Here is a 13863-nt window from a genome sequence, read left to right as displayed (position 1 = left end):
GCTCGCCATCATAGAAGGATGATCGAGTCTCCGGGATCCTTAAATCTGCAGCCAAACTCATCCTCTTGAATCTATATTCATACTCACAGTTTTGGTTTTGTAGGTCATAGATTTTGGGCTTGGAGGTGCTCGATTTTCTCGTGGAGCTTGAAGATGGCCTCCCCAATGTCCTTGGCATCCAGCTTGTGGTTGTTGGTGAACTCCGTGATCATTATGTGATTGGAGTCAAGTCCACGCTCCACCATCTCCTGGCACTTGAAAACTTGTTGCTCCATTGCTTCAAGCCTTGTCTCCACGCTTCTGGTCCTCCGTGGTCCCTCAACATCGCGGATGTGCAGCAACCCATCATGCATCTCAATGGTTTGAGGGTGTTGCAGCACCTCCGCGAGGTAGGGGTTGATGACCTTCTCGAAGAATTTGTCCTTGGGGGCGCTTGGAGACGTCATGATGATCTAGATCTGTCAGAGAAACAGCTCGAAACTAAAACAGAGGATATTTGCATGATACAGGAGTCAGAACCTTCGGGAGATTATATAATGAATTTTTACCGACCGAAAAACGTATCATGCAAGAAAACGGAGTCCGGAGAGCACACGAGGTGCCCACGAGGTAGGGGGCGCGCCCAGTAGGGTAGGGCGCGCCCTCCACCCTCGTGGAGGCCTCGTGTCCTTCCCGGACTGCTTCTTATTTTTCTACTTTTCTAAATATTCCAAAACGGAGAAAAATTGCCATTAGAACTGTTTTGGAGTCGGTTTACTTACCGTACCATATACCTATTCCTTTTCGGAGTCTGAAACATTTCGTAAAATGTCCCTTGTGTATTCCTCCGGGGTTATGGTTTCAATAACATTGGTTTCCACATTTATAGGATTACCTGAGATGTAATGTTTTATTCTTTGACCGTTCACCACCTTCGGATTTGTGCCTTTGAAATTGTTGATTTTTATGGCACCTCCTCGATAGACCTCCTCGATAACGTAAGGACCTTCCCATTTAGAGAGAAGTTTCCCTGCAAAAAATCTTAAACGAGAGTTGTATAGCAATACATAATCACCTACATTAAACTCACGCTTTTGTATCCTTTTGTCATGCCATCTTTTAACCTTTTCTTTAAACAATTTGGCATTCTCATAGGCTTGGGTTCTCCATTCATCAAGTGAGCTAATGTCAAATAACCTCTTCTCACCGGCAAGTTTGAAATCACAGTTGAGCTCCTTAATAGCCCAATAAGCCTTATGTTCTAGTTCGAGAGGTAAGTGACATGCTTTTCCATAAACCATTTTATACGGAGACATACCCATAGGATTTTTATATGCTGTTCTATAGGCCCATAATGCATCATCAAGTTTCTTGGACCAATTCTTTCTAGATCTATTAACAGTCTTTTGCAAAATTAATTTGAGCTCTCTGTTGCTCAATTCTACTTGACCACTAGACTGTGGGTGATAAGGGGATGCAATTCTATGATTAACATCATACTTAGCAAGCATTTTACGAAAAGCACCATGAATAAAATGTGAACCACCATCAGTCATTAAATATCTAGGGACTCCAAACCTCGGAAAAATAACTTCTTTAAGCATTTTAATAGAAGTGTTATGATCAACACTACTAGTTGGAATTTCTTCTACCCACTTAGTAACGTAATCAACAGCAACTAAAATATGTGTGTATACATTAGAGGCAGGAAAAGGTCCCATATAATCAAAGCCCCAAACATCCAATGGTTCAATAACAAGTGAATAATTCATAGGCATTTCTTGACGTCTACTAATATTACCAATTCTTTGACATTCATCACAAGATAAGACAAACTTGCGGGCATCCTTGAAGAGAGTAGGCCAATAAAAACCGGATTGCAATACCTTATGTGCAGTTCTGTCTCCAGCATGGTGTCCTCCATAAGCCTCGGAGTGGCACTTGCGTAGGATCTGTTCCTGTTCATGCTCAGGTACACAAGGTCTAATAACACCATCTACTCCTTCTTTATAAAGATGTGGGTCATCCCAGAAGTAATGTCTTAAATCATAGAAAAACTTTTTCTTTTGTTGGTATGTGAAACTAGGTGGTATGAATTTAGCAACGATGTAATTAGCATAATCAGCATACCATGGAGTAGTACGAGAGGCATTTATGACCTTTAATTGTTCATCAGGAAAGCTATCATCAATAGGTGGGTCATCGAGCACATTCTCTAACCTAGACAAGTTGTCTGCAACGAGGTTCTCAGCTCCCTTTCTATCAATAATATGCAAATCAAATTCTTGTAGCAAGAGAACCCATCTAATAAGTCTAGGTTTAGCGTCTTTATTTTCCATAAGATATTTAATAGCAGCATGATCAGTGTGAATAGTTATTTTAGAATCAATAATATAAGGTCTGAACTTATCACAAGGAAATACAACTACTAAGAATTCTTTTTCAGTAGTAGCATAATTTCTCTGAGCATTGTCTAGTGTTTTACTAGTATATTGAATAACATTTAATTTCTTATCAACTCTTTGCCCTAGAACAGCACCTACAGCATAATCACTAGCATCACACATAATTTCAAAGGGTAAAGTCCAATCAGGTGGCTGAACAATAGGTGCAGAGATCAATGCTTTCTTAAGTATTTCAAAAGCTTTTACACAATCATCATCAAAGACAAATGGTATATCTTTTTGCAATAAATTAGTCAGAGGCCGAGAGATTTTTGAGAAGTCCTTAATGAACCTCCTATAAAAACCAGCGTGACCAAGGAAGCTTCTTATACCTTTGATGTCCTTGGGACATGGCATCTTTTCAATAGCATCAACCTTGGCTTTATCAACTTCAATACCTCTTTCAGAAACTTTATGCCCCAAGACAATACCTTCATTAACCATAAAGTGGCAGTTCTCCCAATTCAAGACAAGATTAGTTTCTTCATATCTCTGCAAAACTCGATCAAGGTTGCTCAAGCAATCATCAAAAGAGGATCCATAAATGGAGAAATCGTCCATGAAAACCTCACAAATCTTTTCACAAAAGTCAGAGAATATGGCCATCATGCATCTTTGAAAGGTAGCAGGTGCATTACATAAACCAAAAGGCATACGTCTATAAGCAAAAGTACCAAAAGGGCAAGTAAAAGTGGTCTTTGATTGATCATCAGCTGACACAGGTATTTGAGAGAAACTAGAATAAGCATCTAGAAAGCAAAAATGTGTATGTTTGGATAATCTTTCTACCATTTGATCAATAAAAGGTAAGGGGTAATGATCCTTTTTAGTAGCCTTATTTAATTTGCGGAATTCAATTACCATCCTATAACCTGTAATATTTCTTTGCGGGATCAATTCATCTTTATCATTAGGAACAACGGTAATACCTCCCTTTTTAGGGACACAATGGACATGACTTACCCACTGACTATCAACAACGGGATAAATAATTCCTACCTCAAGAAGCTTCAGTATTTCCTTTCTTACAACTTCTTTCATCTTAGGATTCCGCCGTCATTTGTGATCACGAACTGGTTTAGCATCTTTCTCCAAATTTATTTTGTGTTGACATAGAGTGGGACTAATGCCCTTAAGATCATCAAGAGTATATCTTCAGAGTTTTCAATAATCTCTCTTCTTCACGCTCTGAAAGGTTAGCACTAATAATAACAGGATATATCTTTTTCTCATCAAGATAAGCATATTTAAGAGTATCAGGTAACGGTTTAAGCTCAAACACGGGATCACCCTTGGGTGGAGGAGGATCCTCTAGGATTTCAACAGGCAAATTGTGTTTCAGGATAGGTTCCTGTTTAAAGAATACTTCATCTATTTCCCTTCTTTCATTCATAAACATATCATTTTCATGGTCTAGCAAATATTGTTCTAAAGGATCACTAGGAGGTACGGCAATAGAAGCAAGACCAAAAAGTTCATCTTTACTAGGCAATTCCTCTTCACGGTGTTGTCTACGAAATTTAGAGAAATTAAACTCATGGGACATATCACCCAAACCAATAGTAACAACATCCTTTTCGCAGTCTATCTTAGAATTAACAGTGTTCAAGAAGGGTCTACCAAATATAATGGGACAAAAGCTATCTTGTGGGGAACCAAGAACAAGAAAATTAGCAGGATATTTAGTTTTCCCACACAAAACTTCAACATCTCTAACAATTCCCATGGGTGAAATAGTATCTCTATTGGCAAGTTTAATTGTGACATCAATAACTCAGTAGGTGCAATATCATACATAATTTCTTTGTATAAGTCAATAGGTATTGCACTAGCACTAGCACCCATGTCACATAAGCCATGATAACAATGATCTCCTATTTTAACGGAAATAACAGGCATCCCTACCACAGGTCTATGTTTATCTTTAGCACAAGGTTTAGCAATTCTAGCAGTCTCTTCACGGAAATAAATAACATGCCCATCAATATTATCAGCCAAGAGATCTTTAACAATAGAAATATTAGGTTCAACTTTAACTTGCTCAGGAGGTGTATAGGTTCTAATATTGCTTTTACGACCCACAATTGAAGCTTTAGCATGATCCTTTATTCTAGCAGGGAAAGGTGGTTTCTCAACATAAGTAGTAGGAACAATAGGATCATTATAAGTGATAGTCTTTTCTTCAACTTTAATAGGTGCAGCTACTTTTACTTATGGGTGGATGATATTTAAACCACTTCTCCTTAGGGAGATCAACATGAGTAGCAAAAGATTCACAGAAAGAAGCTACTATCTCAGAATCAAGTCCATATTTAGTGCTAAATTTACGGTAAACATCGGTATCCAAAAAAGATTTAACACAATCAAACTTAGGTGTCATACTTGACTCCTTACCTTCGTCGAGATCCCAATCTTTAGATTTGCGTTTAATTCTTTCCAATAAATCCCATTTGAACTCAATAGTCTTCATCATAAAAGAGCCAGCACAAGAAATATCGAGCATGGTGCGATTGTTATCAGAAAGCCGAGCATAAATTTTTTGAATAATTATTTCTCTTGGGAGCTCATGATTGGGGCATGAATATAGCATTGATTTAAGCCTCCACCAAGCTTGAGCGATGCTTTCTCCTTCGCGAGGCCAAAAATTATATATATAATTGCGATCACGATGAACAAGATGCATAGGATAAAATTTCTGATGAAATTCCAATTTCAATCATTTGTAGTTCCATGATCCCATATCATCACATAGCCTATACCATGTCAATGCATCTCCCTTCAAAGATAAAGGGAAGACCTTCTTCTTAATAACATCATCGGGTATACCTGCAAGCTTAAATAATCCACAGACTTCATCCACATATATTAGGTGCTCATCAGGATGCATCACTCCGTCTCCTGCAAAAGGATTAGCCAGCAGTTTTTCTAACATACCCGAAGGAATTTCAAAGTAGACATTTTCATTTTCAGTAGGTTCAATAGGTTGAAGAGCAACTCTTTGCTCTACTGGTCAGGGTGAAGATACCCTGAACAAGCCCCTCAGAGGATTAGTTTCCATAGTAACAAGTGACAGTAAATTTCAGCACACTATATAATTTTTTCCTTACCAAATTCCACCTACCAAAGGTGCTTCACTCCCCGGCAATGGCGCCAGAAAAGAGTCTTGATGACCCACAAGTAAAGGGGATCTATCGTAGTCCTTTTGATAAGTAAGAGTGTCGAACCCAACGAGGAGCAGAAGGAAATGATAAGCGGTTTTCAGCAAGGTATTCTCTGCAAGCACTGAAATTATAGGTAACAGATAGTTTTGTGATAGGATTATTTATAACGAGAAACAAGTAAAAAAGTAAATAAAGTGTAGCAAGGTGGCCCAATCCTTTTTGTAGCAAAGGACAAGCCTGGACAAACTCTTATATAGAGAAAAGCGCTCCCGAGGACACATGAGAATTATCGTCAAGCTAGTTTTCATCACGTTCATATGATTCGCGTTCGGTACTTTGATAACTTGATATGTGGGTGAACCGGTGCTTGGGTGCTGTCCTTACTTGGACAAGCATCCCACTTATGATTACCCCCTATTGCAAGCATCCGCAACTACAAAAGAAGTATTAAGGTAAACCTAACCATAACATGAAACATGTGGATCCAAATCAGCCCCTTGCGAAGCAACGCATAAACTAGGGTTTAAGCTTCTGTTAGTCTAGAAACCCATCATCTACTTATTACTTCCCAATGCCTTCCTCTAGGCCAAAATAATGGTGAAGTGTCATGTAGTCGACGTTCACATAACACCACTAGAGGAGAGACAACATACATCTCATCAAAATATCGAACGAATACCAAATTCACATGACTACTAATAGCAAGACTTCTCCCATGTTCTCAGAAACAAACGTAACTACTCACAAAGCATATTCATGTTCAAAATCAGAGGAGTATTAATATGCATAAAGGATCTGAACATATGATCTTCCACCAAATAAACCAACTAGCATCAACTACAAGGAGTAATCAACACTACTAGCAACCTACACGTACCAATCCCAGACTTAGACACAAGAATTGGATAAAAGAGATGAACTAGGGTTTGAGAGGAGATGGTGCTGGTGAAGATGTTGATGGAGATTTCCCTCTCCCGATGAGAGGAGCGTTGGTGATGACGATGGCGATGATTTCCCCCTCCCGGAGGGCAGTGTCCCCAGCAGAATAGCTCTGCCGGAGCCCTAGATTGGTTCCGCCAAGATTCTGCCTCGTGGCGGCGGAGTCTCGTCCCGAAAGCTTGCTTCTTATTTTTCTTCGGACGAAAGACTTCATATAGCAGAAGATGGGCACCGGAGGGCCAACAGGGGGCCCACGAGGCAGGGGGCGCCCCCCCACCCTTGTGGCCAGGGTGTGGGCCCCCTCAGGTATTTCTTCCACTCAGTATTTTTTTTATTTCCAAAAAATTACTTTCGTGGAGTTTCAGGACTTTTGGAGTTGTGCAGAATAGGTCTCTAATATTTGCTCCTTTTCCATCCCAGAATTCCAGCTGCCAGCATTCTCCCTCCATATGTAAACCTTGTCAAATAAGAGAGAATAGGCATAAGTATTGTGACATAATGTGTAATAACAGCCCATAATGCAATAAATATCGATATAAAAGCATGACGCAAAATGGACGTATCACAAGCGTGGATGGCGGGCGGCCAACAGGGGCGCTGAGGGAGTCCTGGATTAGGGGGTCCTCGGACAGCTGGATTATATACTTTAGCCGGACTGTTGGACTATGAAGATACAAGACCCAAGACTTCGTCTCGTGTCCGGATGGGACTCTCCTTTGCGTGGAAGGCAAGCTTGGCAATACGGAAATGTGTATCTCCTCCCTTGTAACCGACTCTGTGTAACCCTAGCCCCCTCCGGTGTCTATATAAACTGGAGGGTTTAGTCCGTAGGACAAGGACAATCATAGTCATAGGCTAGCTCCTAGGGTTTAGCCTCTACAATCTCGTGGTAGATCAACTCTTGTAATACTCATATCATCAAGATCAATCAAGCAGGAAGTAGGGTATTACCTCCATCGAGAGGGCCCGAACCTGGGTAAACATTGTGTCCCCCGCCTCCTGTTACCATCCGCCTTAGACGCACAGTTCGGGACCCCCTACCCGAGATCCGCCGGTTTTGACACCGACATTGGTGCTTTCATTGAGAGTTCCATTGTGCCGTCGCGATAAAGGCTTGATGGCTCCTTCGATCATCGACAACGATGCGATCCAGGGCGAGGCTTTCCTCCCCGGACAGATCTTCGTATTCGGTGGATTCGTACTGCGAGCCAACTCGCTTGGCCATCTGGAGCAGATCGAGAGCTACCCCCCTGGCCATTTGGTCAGCTTTGGGAACTTGAACTATACTGCCGACATCCGCGGAGACTTGATCTTCGACGGATTCGAGCCCCTGTCAGGTGCGCCGCGCAGTCACGACGAGCATGACTTAGCCCTGCCGTCGGACAGTGTTCGGAAGATCACACCTGCAACTACTCCGGCCCTCAATCCGGAGCAGATCATGCCGTCCGAGGACGGGTGGATAGACCCCGCCGCGGAGGCCGCGCACGCAGCGGCGATAGAGCCGAATACTGACTTCACCTCTTATGAGACACGTGTTGCCGGACACTTGGATTCGTCCCCGACCACGGGCTCTGAACCGCCTGCATCCGTGCCAATCGAATCTGATTGGGCACCAATCATGGAGTTTTCCTCCGCGGATATCTTTCAGCACTCACCATTGGGCGACGTGCTAAACTCATTAAGATCTCTCTCCTTGTCAAGAGACCCTTGGCCGAACTATGTCCGGCTAGAGTGGGATGCGGACGACGAAGAAATTCGCTCCCCACCAACCACCCACTTAGTAGCCACTGTCGACGACTTAACCGACATGCTTGATTTCGGCTCCGAAGACATCGACGGTATGGACGACGATGCAGGAGAGGAACAGGAACCACCGCCCACAGGGCGCTGGACAACCACTTCATCACACGATATATATATGGTGGATACACCCAAAGAAAACAACGACGAGGAACGGAAGGATGCAACGAAGGATAGTTCCCTCGAGAAGCAACCAAAGCGACGGCGTAGGCGCCGCTCCAAATCCCGCCTCGGCAAAAACAGCGACAACAGCGCAAGAAAAAATAACACCCCGGTCGACTCCAGAAGAAACAACGACCACATGGACCCAGCGATAGAGCAAGACAAGCCAACGGACGGCAAACATAGTACGGAGCCGCCGTCCGACAACGGTGACGCCGAGGGTAAAACTAATCAACCTGTCTCCGGAGAGGAGAACAGTCCGGACAACGATGCACACATCATCCTGGAAAGGCACTTGGAGCAAGAGAACCTCCATAGAAGGCTTCTTGCGACCACGAGGAGCCTAAAGAAGCAGAAACAAAGGCTCAAGGCCGCGCAAAATACACTCAACAGTAGATGGAACAAAGTGCTCGACACTGCAGAAAAGTACGGTGGCAGTCGCCACACAAAGAGCTATCCAAAGCGCAAGCTGCTGCCTGAATTCGATGACGAGGCTTTAGAGCCCACACAGCCAAAAAACAAAACAGCCAATCAGCCGGATCGACCACCCCGTGGCCGCGATAGGGCGGCTAACGATGTCGGTATGACCAGGTCCATCTACGGATCTAGGAAGCGCGCTCCGGCACAGAATCAAAACGAACACTACAACCGTCATAACGTCATGACACGTCCAAGTACAGGGGTGCTGCGCACCCCCTATGCTTCACCGATGAGGTGCTGGATCATGAATTCCCAGAGGGATTCAAACCCGTGAACATAGAGGCGTACGATGGAACGACAGACCCTGGGGTCTGGATTGAGGCCTTTATACTTCATATCCATATGGCTAGCGGAGATGATCTCCACGCCATCAAATACTTGCCCCTCTAGTTGAAAGGACCAGCTCGGCATTGGCTGAAGAGCCTCCCCGAAAACTCATTTGGAAGTTGGGAAGAGCTTGTGGATGCTTTTAGGGCTAATTTTCAAGGGACCTATGTCCGACCTACGGATGCAGACGATTTAAGTCATATAATTCAACAGCCCGGAGAGTCAGCCCGAAAGCTTTGGAACAGATTCCTCACTAAGAAGAATCAAATCGTCGATTTCCCAGACGCCGAAGCTTTAGCAGCTTTCAAGCACAGTGTCCGGGATGAATGGCTCGCCGGACACCTCGTCTAGGAAAAACCGAGGACAATGGCAGCCCTGACAAGCCTTATGACCCGCTTTTGCGCTGGCGAAGATAGTTGGCAGGCCCGTAGCGGCACCAGCGACCCAGGCACATCCGAAGTTAGGGATGGCAATGGAAAACCACGACGCAACAAAAGCAAGCGTCGAAACAATGAAGACAACCCAGACAACGCGGCGGTGAACGCCAGATTCAGGGGCTCACGATCCGGTCAACGGAAAAAGCCATTTAAAGGCAGCAGAGATGGACCATCCAGCCTAAACAAGATTCTTGACAGATTATGTCAGATTCATGGCACCTCCGAAAAACCTGCGAATCACACCAACAGAGAATGCTGGGTTTTCAAGAAGGCTGGTAAGCTAAACGCCTAACACAAGGGGAGGGAGACACCAAGTGAAGACGAGGATGAGCCTCGCCAGCAAAATACGGGGGGACAGAAAAAACTCCCGCCAGAGGTCAAAACAATGAACATGATTCACGTAATGAAGAGGAGGAGCAAACGCGCACTCCGAGACGTATGCACCGTGGAGCCCGTCACCCCCAAATTCAACCCTTGGTCAGCCTGCCCGATCACTTTCGATCGTAGGGATCACTCGGATAGTATCCGGCACGGAGGATCTGCTGCCTTGGTGCTAGACCCAATAATTGACGGATACCATCTCACCCGAGTCCTTATGGACGGCGGCAGTAGTCCCAATCTAATATATCAGGACACAGTCCGCAAAATGGGGATAGACCCGACAAGGATTAGCCAAAGCAATACTACCTTTAAAGGATTAATACCAGGCCCAGAGGCCCGCTGCACGGGCTCTCTAGTATAGAGGTTGTATTCGATTCTCCTAACAACTTCCGAAGTGAAAAGTTAACCTTCGACATCGCTACATTCCGAAGCAGCTATCAAGCACTACTCGGAAGAACGGCCTTCACTCGTTTTAACGCAGTATCGCATTATGCTTATCTTGGGCTTAAGATGTCCGGTCCACGTGGCACCATCATAGTTAGCGGAAACGCAGAGCGTTCCTTGCGTACGGAAGAATGTGTGCGGCTTTAGCAGCCGAACACTGACTGGCCTCTCCAACCAGAATAAATGATCTGTCGTTAAGACCGCGGACACGGCTAGACGAGTCCGGCGCAACACTGGCTGTAACAGCTCAGATAAACCTGAGATTGGGTTGACGGATATATCCCCATAAGTGGTGCTAGGGGCTTCCCGCATGTAAAAATGAACTACAGTTCGGGTTGCTCTTATTTAGATTAAATTTTAATGGTTTATTAAGAATAACCAATTTTTCGCACGAATACTTTCACCTGAGTTTTTTCTCTTTACAGATGATAATCGTGCTACACCCTTCCAAGATACGGAACAACGGAGACACAGGCGCAGACGTGCAGCAGGGCCCCGCTCAAAGGTTTCTTTTTAGATTAAGACCCTGTGTAAACCTTTCTTACTGTCTCTTGTTGCTTTACACCCTCTGGATACTAAACATAACCGAGAGGGACGCTCGCGTTATTGGCATTTCGCCACGCCAGACTAATGCACGTACCTGGAAATTCAGGGTTCATTATCAAGGGCGTTACTCAGCCCAGTACATGTTGTAAAGACCGAATACCTTAGGGAGTGTTCGGCGTCGCGAGTTTGGCCTTATATGCATCAGCTCCGAATCATGTCTTTGGTCAGTAGTTGGGTTTGCCTGGCTCCCATGTTTTGGTACCTTACGTTCCGCTATATCGGCTAAGGTAGCACTGGGAGAACTACTGCGATTGTGCCCTGGTTCATCCGGACGAGCACCTCAGTAGAGAAAGCCGAAAACTGACTATCATGATACAGCGCGAGACTGGTCAACCACTCGATGACTCATCAGAATCTTCGCGATTCCTCCGCATTAACGAAGGACCAGTTTCCCGGTCATGTATGTACGCGCACCGTCTTTGGATAGACGCGGAAGTACCAGGGGCTATATAGTAGCCCCACCGTCAAACTCCTATGGCTAAGTGAAAGTGTTAAAGCAATATAGTCTGATTGCCTTGTTCGCCGCGCTATCACCTCCTTAATGGACCAAGACGTTGGATCAAGTGTGAATACACGCTTTTCCAAACACCCCCGCATTACATGCGTGGGGGCTGAAGCCGACGACTGCAAACTTTCAGGTTATATACATACATAAACGGCCGCACAGGAGGCATCATAATACTTTCAGGCAAAAGTATAAACACAGCCTTTATAATCCTAATAGCATTGTTTTTACAATCGGGTTACATGTAACTAGAACATGATACTCTTCGAGCACTGAGCCTCTATTAAACGAGCGCCTTCAAGGACTTCTTCAAAATAGTGCTCGGCCGATGCCTGGCCTACAGCCGGACTCTGGGTTGCAATAGCGGTGGCCTCCATCTCTGCCCAGTATGTCTTAACACGGGCAAGAGCCATCCGCGCACCCTCTATGCACGCCGACCTCTTCGCAGCGTCGATATGCGGCACAACACCAAGGAATCGTTGCACTAAACCAAAATAACTATTCGGCCTTGGTCCTTCCGGCCAAAGATGATCCACGACAGACCTCATGGCAAGCCTGGACAACCTATGGAGCTCAGCCCACTCGGCCATTTGCTCATTCAGCAGCAGCGGACGCGTTGGAGCACTGAACTGCGACCAGAACAACTTTTCCACTTCATAATCTTTTTGATCTTTGAAAAATTTAGTCGCATCAGCAGCACTCGTTGCCAAGTCCACGTACGCGTCTGCAGCACTCCATAATTGATCCAGAGGGGCATACTTCGGATCTCCGAACTTCGTCCGCAACAAAAAGGGCTTCCCAGCCGTGATATCTCCGGCTTGACGAAGCTCCTCCTTCGCCGCTCTTATTTTCGAGCGGGTCTCCTTGGCTGCTACCATGGCTTTCTCCAGGTCCGCCGCTTTCGCTTCATTGTCCTTCTCGAAAAGCTCGTACCGGTCGGCGGCATCCTTCAGCTTAACAGCCATCTTGGCTATTTTATCTTCGCTCTGGCGATGAGCAGCCTGTTCGGCTCTTAATTCTTCGACCGCCTTTAGGGCGGCCGCATCACTTCTCCTGGCTTGTTCCTTGGCTTGGGCATGCTCCGCCCGAAGGGTCTCCACGGTGGCAGCTCCATCCGCAGTCACAGCATATTATAGATACTAGCATCATGCTCCTCTTAATATCTGTTAACCACCGGAGAGTACATACTCTGTGCATTGTCAAGCCGCTTGTTTACAAGCACGATGTCGGCATCTGCTGCATCAAGTTGCCGCTTCAGTTCGACAAACTCACCAGTCCGGCTAGCCACCGGACCCTCAGCCGCCTGCACATAAAAGTAGCATGATCATTACCTGGGACTATGATCCTCTGTTTGCCGCCTTTGGACAGCAACCAGAGTCTCAGGGGCTACTGTCTGCATAAGGGCACACCTAGCGTGTGCGGTACCGTCAAAAAATATATATATTACTTTGCATACCTCAAAACCTCTTAGCAGGCTCATAAAAGCCTCATGCAACCCACTTTCGGCGGATGCAATCCTCTCAACCACCGTACCCATTAAAGTACAATGCGCCTCTGAGATAGTCGCTTGCTCCACAAGTCCCATCAGTATGTCCGGTTGTGCACGGGGCAGTCCCGGACTCTTCCTGTTGCTCTCCTTAGGAGCCGAATCCTCCGGACTTCGGGTGGCCGAAGGGTTACCTTCCGGCCTTGGCGGATCAGGAGAAATTCTCCGCAATGACACCTCAGGGTCGTCCGCCTCATGAGGCGAGGAGACAGGGGGAGGCGTTTCGCTCTCCATCATCTTCGGAAGAAGATCCCCCGAAGACGAACTCTGTCGAGAAGGGCTACGATCCGAACTGCAAGACATACGTCTCGGTTATTGTCCTCAGAGATGAAGCAGGATATATTAACCAAAAGTACTCTTGTTCACTTACAGCTCGGTGGAGGGCTGATCCCCTTGCGGGCACTGTGCGGTAAGGATGCCCTCCGGGGCAGGACCCCCTGGCGAAGGTTTCTTCCCTCGTTTGGAAACCCTCGTTTCCAAATCTTTAGAGGCGGTCCTCTTCCGTCCTTGGGGAGAGGGAATTTTAGATTCTCCTCCCCGGTTATCCTCCTTCATGGAGACACTAATTTCCCCGGTTCGGATGAGTAATGCGTGAGGCCTGCTTTCAGCTTCCTTATTCCGCCCTTTATCTTCCTCTGATGGCACCTGGTGA

Source organism: Aegilops tauschii, chromosome 7 (assembly GCF_002575655.3).
Source record: "Aegilops tauschii subsp. strangulata cultivar AL8/78 chromosome 7, Aet v6.0, whole genome shotgun sequence".
In the NCBI taxonomy this organism is placed as follows: Eukaryota; Viridiplantae; Streptophyta; class Magnoliopsida; order Poales; family Poaceae; genus Aegilops; species Aegilops tauschii.
The sequence above is the reverse complement of the archived record's forward strand: the minus strand, read 5'-3'. Positions refer to the sequence as shown.